At 34.4% G+C, this 12289-nt stretch overlaps 1 protein-coding gene across 1 annotated transcript in view; it reads right to left on the bottom strand.

The window, feature by feature from the left end:
• Positions 1–12289, bottom strand: part of LOC134743990 (coiled-coil domain-containing protein 96-like) — a 62967-nt gene that overhangs the window by 6208 nt on the left and 44470 nt on the right. The window lies entirely within an intron of this gene.

Here is a 12289-nt window from a genome sequence, read left to right as displayed (position 1 = left end):
TTTGTGATTCGTTACACGTTAGTGTTAACAACATTTTAACAGATCAGATTCATCAGAACAGATAATAATTCGGAGCCCGGTTTTGGCAACACGCTAATACCTACTTGCATGGTGAGCGCCACACCAATAATTTGAGCGATCAGTACTTTAACCCTTAAATGCATGATTTTTTATTTTTGGAACCCATTTTTTTTTAGGGTTGTCCGTCCGTCCGCTGTCCGTCTGTCCGTCTGTCCGTCTGTCCGTCCGTCTGTCCGTCCGTCTGTCCGTCTGTCTGTCTGTCACCAGGCTGTATCTCATGAACCGTGATAGCTAGACAGTTGAAATTTTCACAGATGATGTATTTCTGTTGCCGCTATAACAACAAATACTAAAAACAGAATAATATAAATATTTAAATGGGGCTCCCATACAACAAACGTGATTTTTTTGCGGTTTTTTTCCGTAATGTTACGGAACCCTTCGTGCGCGAGTCCGACTCGCACTTGCCCGGTTTTTTAGTTTTTATTTTCTGTTGAATCTGTGAGCTCTCCAATGCTTTGTATACATTTGGCAACAATATGCATTTAAGGGTTAAATTTAATAGTGACCCCACAATCTGTAGTCTACGTAATCTACGTAAGTGGGGAGTCTTCTTATACTGGTGCGCGTATTTGAAACGTCTACACGGCCTTTGCGTGAAAACAATGTCGATTAGCATACAACGCAAGCCGATAGACTAAATTCTTGGATGTCAACCAAATTTTACTAAAAAATCTGCCGTTATTCTGCATTTTTGTTTGACAAACCGTAAATATCTACATAAAAAGCGCACCTTTTTGTATACATTTAAAGAGTGCAACAAAACACTATACAATAGCAACAGCCAGCAAGACCCCTTTGTAAGCGTTGGAGTAACGTAAGTGTTGCCAAAGTTTGACCATCTGGTTTAGAGTATACAATTAGATAATTTTCAATTACTTCGCTTTTGAAGTTACGCCAATGAACCTTAGATACTCGTACCTTTGTTTTGTGGGAATTGTCAATCATCAAATTTGACAATCAGAATTACCGTATAATATACAAAGCCGCACAGTACCATCTACATCAGTTACCAAATCACAGTACGAATATTTTTTGGACCCTACAGCTCTTCTATTACAAGGCAATCTTATTAAGACTTAAGACTCACCGCTGTTCGATCCGCTCGAACATTCTGCCGCGGTTGACTTCTTTGACTCGGTATTCTTTTTCTGTTATTTGATATATAGGTTATATACATTATAAGTAGTTAACATAAGCGCATGACTCTTAAGGGGCCCACTGACTATCAGTCCGCCGGACGATATCGGCCTGTCAGTTGTTCGGAACTGTCAAATTTTTGTTCTAACTGACAGGCCGATATCGTCCGGCGGACTGATAGTCAGTGGGCCCCTTTAAAGGACGATTAGATCTGATTATATTGATTTTGTAGAAATTCAATCAAAGATTATTCGTAGGCTAATTATAAGCTATTACTTCGTTTAGAATACACATTCGATACATGTTTTAATCACCGATCGTGCTTTTTAACAGTCATAATAGTATACTTTAAACTTCTCATGACCATTCTAACAAGCCCTAACAAATTTTGAAGACACCTTATACATACCTACATAGTTACCAAAGATAGATATAACTCTGTAATAGATGGATACAGTCTAAGGAAAAAACGTGCCTCGAAAATCAAGAAAATTTGATTCTCGTTCAGAGGGCGCTACTAGTTTTGGCCTACAGTCGTATAGATGGCGTTGACGGTTTCGTTTGTTATTTAACATTTTTAACGCATATCAGTGAAAGAACATGGGTCAAAATCATAAAAATAATTAATGCAAATAAAAAAAATCATTTATCTATATTTAAATACATTTTATCGTAATATTGTCTTCGGTTACCGCGATAGTTACTCATGAAATAAAACTATGAAAACGGATTATATCGCGTATATTGAATTTATAATACATCCCGACGTTTCGAACTCTTTACAGCGTTCGTGGTCAACGGGTGACCGCGGGTATACGCGATATAATCCGTTTTCATAGTTTTATTTACATTTTATCGTATTTTTATAAATCTTCATTTTTAGTTTTAAAGTGTGTCGACAGATGGCAGTAAATTTACTGGGGTTACAAAATTTACTATGACAGTACCGCTCTAGTATAAGTTACTCTATGATAGTTACATACGAATATTATACAAATTCTTTTAAAATGTATATAGGACGATTTCTTTTTCATGAATATAATTTTTAACATATATATTTATCTTACCTTCTCATTAAAGGCAAAATTTTAATATAGCAGACAACAGAACTTTAATACACAACAAAATTTTAATATAGTAGGTAACAGAATGTTAAATAAAGAGCGATTATTGCGCCTTTGCCTTATCATAATACATCACAGGCCCGACTATAAAATTAATATTAAATATTCACATCTTTACAGCCTTATTAAAGATAAAAGCAGACAGACATGAATAAATGAATACGAGGGGCGGAATGCGCCCTTCGTGCCTGCAAACTTTGACGTCCCTACGAAGTCACGTGAGTAACATTAATTTAATGAAACGGTAAGGACAATAACATTGCAGGGCGTACCTTGGTCTCCATCGCGTGATCCAGCCGAATTATCTCTTTATTGATTTGGTAAGCTTAACATTGAAAATAATATTTAGTGTAATTTTGTGAAACGGCACGCGAATTCCGACTGCGTTGCTATGGTGACCGGTAAACAGATATCGAGCGATGCGACCAGTGTCGTGACGGCTGTCATCTGTCATGTTGCATAGAGGTAGCGGTGGTTAACCTTCCAAGTAGCATACGTCATTTTTGGGTTGAAGGAATTTGAATTTTATTTTAATTAATCAAATTCCAAATTTAAATAACGTTAATTGTCCGCGAGGCGGATCCTGTCACTTCAAGGGTTATGTAAACAGTTAGTTGGCACCAAGTTGACACAACTTTAATTATGAAGGTAGAGGTACTCTATACTCCATGCCTCTTGGGTATTAGGTATTTATTTCTAGGTGACAAATTAATAAAAAAAACGATTACTAAAAATTTAATATTATCAAATATTATACTACTAACGATAAAAGATTAAGATACTAAGATTTTTTATTAATTTCTAAACTTCAATTCATTTCCTAACATTATAGTCTTTTCAATAGCCCATCATGTTCTTACCACGGTTCTTACACATTTGTTTCATAATGATAACTTACCATTACATATCCAATCGAATTCAAATACGTGTCAAATACTATACGCTGGTTAGACTCGAAGATCTCCTGCAGATTGAATTATGATATACGTGGTTGCCAAGATGCCACTTGTTGCTCGAGTCGTGTAGTGGTACGAAATGTGTCGCCTAGTGTTTACAGTGATTAGGGACCATCAACTGGACTTACTATCTCGTTATTCAGTGTTGTTTATGACCACTTACGCCCGTCGTTTATTGAGGCAACACAGCGTCGCTGTTACTGAATTATCTTACTACAAGCCTAGACACTATCATCAAAAATTAATTTTGGACATTTTGTGGCAAATACTTCGATTTATTTAATCGTTAAGCATGAGTTCACAGATAAGAAGCCTTATCCACACGGTGTTTTTTCAAAAGCCATACATATCACAGTGTAAAAAGTATTGTTTTATAGGTGAATATTTGAGGTCATACTAATCAATTTTCAATGTCCTATATGGTTCCTATGAATAACCCAAAATTGCGACGAAAAATTGGTTCTTTCATACATTTCGGCCGAACAGATGTTTTCAATCGGACGGCCATTTTTATGCAATTTCTGGGTTGGATCCAAATAAATAGTTGTTCAGTAATTGAAACTTCTCGTCTCACTCGTCTTTAGTTTCGTCGGACCGCCCGAACTGTCCAACTGTGTATTATGTAGTATGTACAATATAACTATACCACCAGTGAAATATTCTAAATACCAGCGTTGAAATTTTGCATTTCTACTAAAACCTAGCTAAAACGCGCTAATACAATATTCTACCATAGAGTAACTTATACTAGAGCGGTACTGTCATAGTAAATTTTGTAACCACAGTAAATTCACTAAAAAAAAAAGTAAATTCACTGCCATCTATCGACACATTTAAAACTAAAAATGAAGATTTTTAAAAATACGATAAAATGTATTTAAATATGGATAAATGATTTTTTTTATTTGCATTAATTATTTTTATGATTTTGACCCATGTTCTTTCACTGATATGCGTTAAAATTGTTAAATAACAAACGAAACCGTCAACGCCAACTATACGACAGTAGCGCCCTCTGAACGAGATCCAAATTTTGTTGATTTTCGAGGCACGTTTTTTCCTTAGACTGTATCCATCTATTACGGATTTATATCTATCTTTGATTCTACGTAAAGCACTGACCTAATTATAGGGTGTTGAATAAAAGTACATTTGTAATACACATACATAATTATTGTACATTTGACATCGTTAATCAGAAATGAGATTTATTCCAAGACAAACCTAAGCTTGAACATAGTCGAACCACGCTAAGTTTTCATGCCAAGTGCTACGTCAAGTATGGCGCTCATATGGGGCATTTATGCTTTGTCACTGCCAAGTCCAGGCAAAGTTAGTGTGGTCGGAGTCTATTTTATCTCTATTTAAATCTTTATTCTGGTTTGGTCAAACGAAATAGCCTGTAAAAAAAGCACTTATTCGAATACACAACGGGAGTGTTCCCTCATTGGCACATTTTTTTAACGTGTTAACCTTTGTTGACGTTGGCAGTGTCAGGCCCTGGGCGACTGCCAGACTCTCGACAATGCGTGGCCAGAAATAGACGTTCGGTAATTTTTATACCGGTTTTCTCCAATCGAATGTTGATGAAACTGTGTATTTCTTTAGGTAAGTAAATAAATGTAAACAATGTTTTTTTTTTTTACATTTTCGGGTACAACATTTATTAATTAACCAGCAAAATACCGTTCTGGCTTTAACCTATTTCCTAAATCGTTTAATGTTTTCAATTACCCTTACATGACTAAAGATATCGTTTCGTTTTAGGTTCTTAAGAGGGCCAGGTAAGAGCAAATATTATAATGATTAATCAAATCGTCCCGATAGATTCCGATGTATTAGTAAAATAAGTATCAACTTCATTGTTACATCGAGTAAGTAATACTATTACTTAGTAAAAACTTCTGTAGTTTTGTCACATTGAAATAATTGATTTGAATATTCTTAGCCAAGAAAATACCGTATTTTTTACATTTTGTTAAATATCTAAAGCAATACACTTTACCTGATATACCTACTTTTATAGTTTTTTTCTGTGTGAGATAAGGTTTTATATTACGTAAAATTGTCGAAGAGAAATTTTACTATACAAGTGTAAGGCGAAGTGCTCTAAACAATCGTTATTTTCTGAGATTATTGTCGTGATGATTCATATCTTATTAGTGCTCGGCTCAGTAGTGTAAAGTGAGTACCAATTATTTAATGTATTTGGTCATCCATATTATAAGTTCTGATTTATTCAAGGATAAGTACACTATAGACCCAAAATAATGGTGCTACAAAACATAATTAAGTAGGTGTATATTTTTTACCACACCAGCTCGTAAAGGCTCTCTTTATTCTTCAAAAACTGATGAAAAAGTAACATTTTTATACTTATCCTCATAGATACTGACTGATGGAATTGACTTTTAGATAGGTACTTAAGTGATGATTTTAAAATGATAAATATTTAAAAGCATTCATTTGGATTCGATTTATAATGTTTTACAATAAATATTTACCTTGCGTTGGTATGGTGAACATTTTTGTGTTGCAGTCTGTAGCAAAATTTGTTTAACTCTCGTGCCTTGAAACACTCGCTACGCAATTTTGGGATCTTTCGCTTTCTCGGGTATCAATATTAAATAACAACTTTGCCCCCCCCCCCCCCTCCCCACCCCTTATAAAACACATCATTACTTCCCTGATTATGTCGGCTATGTACTTATACTAGGTAAGTACTCTATTAAATTAGTAGAAAATTACTGTCCCTAGAAATTAGCCTTTATCATTTACCGTGACAGCAATATTATTGCTGAAACTGTTATTTCCATGGAATGTTTTAATGTGAAAAATTGCTGTTTAAAATATTTTTGACTGAATCACACTACAGCTGGAAATGAATAATTACAGTAAAATCACTCTTGGCCGGCTACTCGTGAAACTTTGCAGACAATAATATTTTTAAACATGGCCTAACCTCGCTTGCTCGCTTTATTTCTTATGTTTTCACAGCATTCGCCAAACGTGTATTTATTCTAACGTACCCTACGTGTGGTACTTTACGGTTAGACTTTTCCTAATTCACCTTAAATTTAATCCTAATGATTGATTTTTTGGTATATTAATTAATTGATGACTTGGCTTTAAAATTTAAGTGTTTATTAATAAGTACCTAAACAAAATTACCGATCGCGTGATACTGTGTGGTTTGGTACTGTAGTTTTGATTTTGGGAAGTAGTTGACAGATAGTTGAGATATTGACTTATGTAGTTTGATTTAACTACATACAGGGTGACCTTAGCCATTGGACAAACCATAGAGTAACTTTTGTAACCCCAGTAAATTTTCTGCCATCTGTCGACACACTTTAAAACTAAAAATGAAGATTTATAAAAATCGGATAGAATGTATTTAAATATAGATAAATGATTTTTTTTATTTGCATTAATTATTTTTATGATTTTGACCCATGTTCTTTCACTGATATGCGATAAAATTGTTAAATAACAAACGAAACCGTCAACGCCATCTATACGACTGTAGGCCAAAACTAGTAGCCCCTCTGAACGAGAATCAAATTTTCTTGATTTTCGAGGCACATTTTTTCCTTAGACTGTATCCATCTATTACGGAGTTATATCTATCTTTGGACAAACCCTGAAATCCCACGTAGGGTAACTTCTCAGGAATGCTCTAACTTTAATATTTTTTTAATTAGAACAAAAGATAAAAAAATAAATTTTCAAACAAAAATTAATTTCAATGATCAACAACAAAAAGAAACATGCTGTATTCACTGGCAGTATTTTTGACAACTTGTTCGAAATTGTGTATTTTTTTCAAAATTTTAGACCTAGTAGTTTCGGAGATAAAGGGGGAATGGTCATTTTTTGTATATTTTCTTAAGTAACTTCTAAACTCTTTATACTAAAATTATAAAAAATATATATTTGAGTTTCTCACAATGAGCTCTTTCATTTGATATGTAACACGATATAGTTTGAAAATTTTTATTTTTTAATTTTTATAATTTACCCCCCTAAAATGGTCCCCATGTTTAAATTTTATTTGTTTACGTTACATGTCCATCTTTGGGTCACAAACTTACATATGTGTACCAAATTTCAATTTAATTGGTCCAGTAGTTTCGGAGAAAATAGGCTGTGACAGATGGACAGACAGACAGACAGACGCACGACTGATCCTATAAGGGTTCCGTTTTTTCCTTTTGATGTACGGAACCCTAAAAATTGTAATTTGTTAATTTCTTCGTAACCGCTACACCGGTTGTTATGATAGTTGGTAGACTGATTCTAAATACCCTAATGCATATGTACATTTCGGCTTTGTTCAATGGCTAAGGACACCTGTATAGTATATCTCCTAGAGGTTAAGCGTTAAGATGACATTCGTATGGCAACGGCTGCATTACTGTTGGGACATTACTGCTGCAGCGTTGATGCCGTCTCTCTACTAGGTCCCTGATTTGTCATAATTGCGGCAGTAATGCGGCGTCGAACTTCACTCATTTTGTCAAGCAAATTGACAGATACAGTACCCGCGTCAAGGCCGCAGCAGTAATATCGCAACAACACAACAGTCACCTTTAATTTTAATCAAGTTATCCTAAGGCCAGTAAATCAGCACCAGAAATACTATTTCGCAAAATATATATTAGTAGCGCTGTACCGTAGCCAAAACCGTCATTTACACGTTTTATTCCTTCTATATATTTGACTTGGCGTTAACTATAGTTGTGCCGTTCCCGAGAACGTTCTCCCTTTTGTATGGGGAATGTTCTTGCTCGAGAATATTTCCCATCGTAAATTGAGAACGTTCTCGAGAACGGCACAATTATGCGTTAACATTATTAAATGACATTTTTAAGTACCTATCACTTCAACTAGATACACAAGAATAAAGTTTATTTTAAGATTATTCCGTACTACATATTTTTGCGTTTCATCTCAGATTAGGACAGATCGATTTTCCCGATCCATCCGTACCTACTGAAACATGAACACGGTCCGTCGGTTTTTTTTACTGCCCGGAAAATTCATGGTACCCTGTCGAATAACGTCAACTCAATCTAAACAACCAACCTAGTCTAAGGTTAAGTTAAAAGTCCTTATTGAAGTTTTTATTTTTTTTAGTACGAAGCTAAATTAAATCATTAAATGTAAAAAAAAAACAGACATTTTTTTTGTCTGTTTAACTTAGAAATAAGCCGTAGCACGTCAACAGAAAGACTTTCTGAGGCAAGCGCAAAGACTGTGAAGGCTTTATCTGGTCAGTCTAGCCCATACGGTAGTAATCCTTTGATCACCAGACACATCTTTAATTTCGTAGCAATTTCAGTGCAGCAATGTTGCGTTAAAGTGACACCCAATTTCAGCTAAAATGAATGATTAGAGTAAAAAACAGTAATATGAACCCTAATTGATAATCTCTCTTAAAATCGTACTTAGCAGTTTTCTCAATTCAACTACGCTACACCGACATTGCTATAAAAGTAACGATGTCTGAAGATAACCAATCCATACTTAAAATATAAATAACGATGAACTTGATTGAATTAAAAACAGCGTCTTCCAAAATATTTTCATTATAAAATAAATATAAACATGAAGAGCTTAAACAGCAGTACACACAATAATGCAAAATATTTAATCAAACAAACCTTAGCACTCTAGGACACATTCCATAAATATTATAACATTTTGCAAGTTTAATTTCAAAGGATTAGCGTCGGGTGGCTAGAATTGTGATACAATACAATACAATACAAATATTCTTTTTTGCTCACCAATATAAAAAAAGGATGACATACAGATTAAGCACTTAAACTATGGTAGACAACAGGCGGTCTTATCGCTAAAGAGCGATCTCTTCCAGACAACCCGGAGTTTCAGTTTGATAATTCTTAAATACTCGTCAATTTTCAGTCCAGTTTGCAAAGGAGTATCCCCTATTTTATTTAAAACACGTTTCCGCGCACAGTTGTGTTAATTTCCACCCAAAACTAATCCATTTTAAGTATTTATTTCTATCAATATGACAGTTTTTATAGAACGATAGAAAAAAACTTGTTCCCAACTGAGCAATATAAGGCAAGTTCTTCCTGTAACCTGTAACTATGAATGCAATTAAATGTAACATGATAATGAGTGGCGCATCGCTAGCCAGCGGGCGCAGACGACCTACATTTTCGATCCAATCTCAATTACTTTGGTCAAAAACGCAATTAAGAATATACTGATTGCGGGCATTCTAGAAGAACGTAATTAAATAGATAGTAGGATCGCAACGTATTCAGCAAGGATGTGCTTGCCTTAGAACTGCGCAAATTGGGTTAAAGTTCTGGAGGCGTATTCTGACTGTAATAACAGGTTATGAATTTGATCTGAATTTATTATGGATATTATGGAAGGTATAGAAAGGACGACAATCTCTTATGGCAGAACTGTTGCAAAAGTGACCAGCAGTCAGCTGTAAATAATAGTTTCTAATCTCTCCGGTGGCGCTAGGTAGGCTCTGGGGTTTGACATGAACCATAGAGGTATAATAATATAGAGATGAAATTGGGGAGGGGCAACAAACAACCCGACCAAATTACGTAGGTTGTTTTTGGTACGTCGTCAGGAATGTTAAAACGTGTTTTAAATTTTGTCGCATTGATATTAAATTGTGCGACCGTGAGGGGCAGAACATGCGTATGTTTCCCACGATCGCACATCTATATAAAATACTAGATCTATGACATTTTCTTTTGGTGTATGGTGGCGCCGCCTTATTACTGTTTTGAGATGGACACTTTTCATACATAGAGCTTTTGCTCCTTTATATAGTCTCCATGATGGATATGATCTATCAGTGTCAAAACTGACATTTCTTCAACCAGAGACGTCACTTTTGACACTGAGAGATCATAATTATTCATAAAAAATCCAAATCAAATTCATAACCTGTCATTACAATCAGAATACGCCTCCAGATCAAAAGAAAAACCAAGGCGCTCGAGTTTACCTTATGAGTTAAGCACTAGGCTATTATTAAAGGCGTGGTTACCTACCCTTAAAAGTAGTTTGGTCAGAATTAACACTATTAATCAGTTCATCACTAAGATATATTTTTTTTTATATTGTAGTCATTCCCGGTTTGTCTACAGTTTTTGATCGTGACCGCTTAATGTGATTTTATTTTTAACTATTACTTCTGTAAAATTATTTACATTCCGTTGTTGTTTTTTCTTTAATTAATCTAAATACTTAGGCCACATTGAACCATTTAAATTCTAACTTGACTAGAAGCTCATATTGACAAAATATTTTAGCTACTTTAAATGCATTTATCGATAACACACGCATAGATGTTTTTATTTTCTGTTTTTATTTTTTCTTCAGAATGTGCTTAATGAAACGGGTGCTTAATTCCGAAAATCATACATAATTAAGATATTAGAATCAGTTTCCGAAATAACGCTACATTCTGAAGAATTCGTAATTGCCCGGATAACTATGCCTTAAACTAGTATCATCAACACCTTATAACAGACACCAAATAGCTAGAAGTATTTTACTTTTGATGTATACAAACTGAGTTCACATATAGCCTGAATCTATGGATAGTTTAAATAAAGCAAGCATTAAAATAAATCTCAAATTATTTGACATATGTATATTATAACATTTTATAACCTCATACTATTTTTTTTATAATATAGTAACAGATTTTGAACTTAAAGTAAACGTAAAATGTACATAATTATACGGTCTTTGGACCATGTTTGTCCTTTAAAAGAGAGTTTAATAAAGCTAAATTGATTCGATTGAGGCCTGTTTACAAATTGATTAATATTTAGTGCGAGTTCATATACATTGGCTACTACCTATACCTATACCTATACACGTGAGCAGCAAATGTATGTAGTTTCACTAATTAATGTGTAAATCAGGCCTTATACTGTAACCTGTTTATCAGACCAGACTAGGTATATATGTAATCAATAACGTTGTAGTTAAACTCTGCACTTTAGAAGTCGATGTAGTCCAACTCCTTTCGACTCTGAAGGACAAGTAATTATAAACACCTGCATGGATACCTAAAATAAGGAAGCCTATGAAACCAGGGGTCTATAACACCTCAATTAGAAATCGGTCACTTCTAAGATTGAATAGTCACATTCGGGTTAGCTAAGACTTAAGACATCGTGCCGGTGTGTTAAACGGACACATTAAGTAATACGACGAATCCGTAGGTATACACAATTTGCCCATGAGTAAGATAGTGACACTCATAAATAATTAAGCATCATTAAGCAAGCATAACACTTGCTTCTTCATACATTAAAAAAAAAGCGGCTAGTCTAGACAGCATAGTTTTATGTGGTAAAAACGTACATCCATCAGGTGCGATATCTGGACATTTTTAAGCAGCCTGTATAGTAAATAATATTTTTAATAGTGACTTTACAAATTAATCATTGAGCTGTATTGTTTCGAACACAATTCACAAAGTAATAAATACTTACTTAACTATTCAATTTATTTATCACATAAAATAAATCTCAATTAATCTCTGCACTAAAAATGACCCGTACTCGGCTGTGATAAAAGTAGGCAGGTATGTATATTTTTAATACCACGTCGGTGGCTAACAAGCATACGGTCCGCCTGATGGTAAGCAGTCACCGTAGCCTATGGACGCCTGCAACTCCAGAGGTGTTACATGCGCGTTGCCGACCTTCATATAATTAATGCTTATATAATTATTAATTTGTATGTGTATAATTAATGCTTAAGAGTTCCCGGCAAGCTCGGCCGAATTGCACCTTTTCATACAAACGTAGTTCCGCTCTCATTTTAAAACTACGTGTTGAATTATAATGAAACTTTGCACATACAATGACATGAGGTATACCTAGGTCTGTAATTAGTTTATATAGCTCCAGTTTATAAATGAAACGAAATAGAGCAAAAACAAATTTTGTATGAAAAACTTAA

The sequence above is a fragment of the Cydia strobilella genome, chromosome 9, assembly GCF_947568885.1.
Source record: "Cydia strobilella chromosome 9, ilCydStro3.1, whole genome shotgun sequence".
Classification (NCBI taxonomy): domain Eukaryota; kingdom Metazoa; phylum Arthropoda; class Insecta; order Lepidoptera; family Tortricidae; genus Cydia; species Cydia strobilella.
The sequence above is the reverse complement of the archived record's forward strand: the minus strand, read 5'-3'. Positions and strand labels throughout refer to the sequence as shown.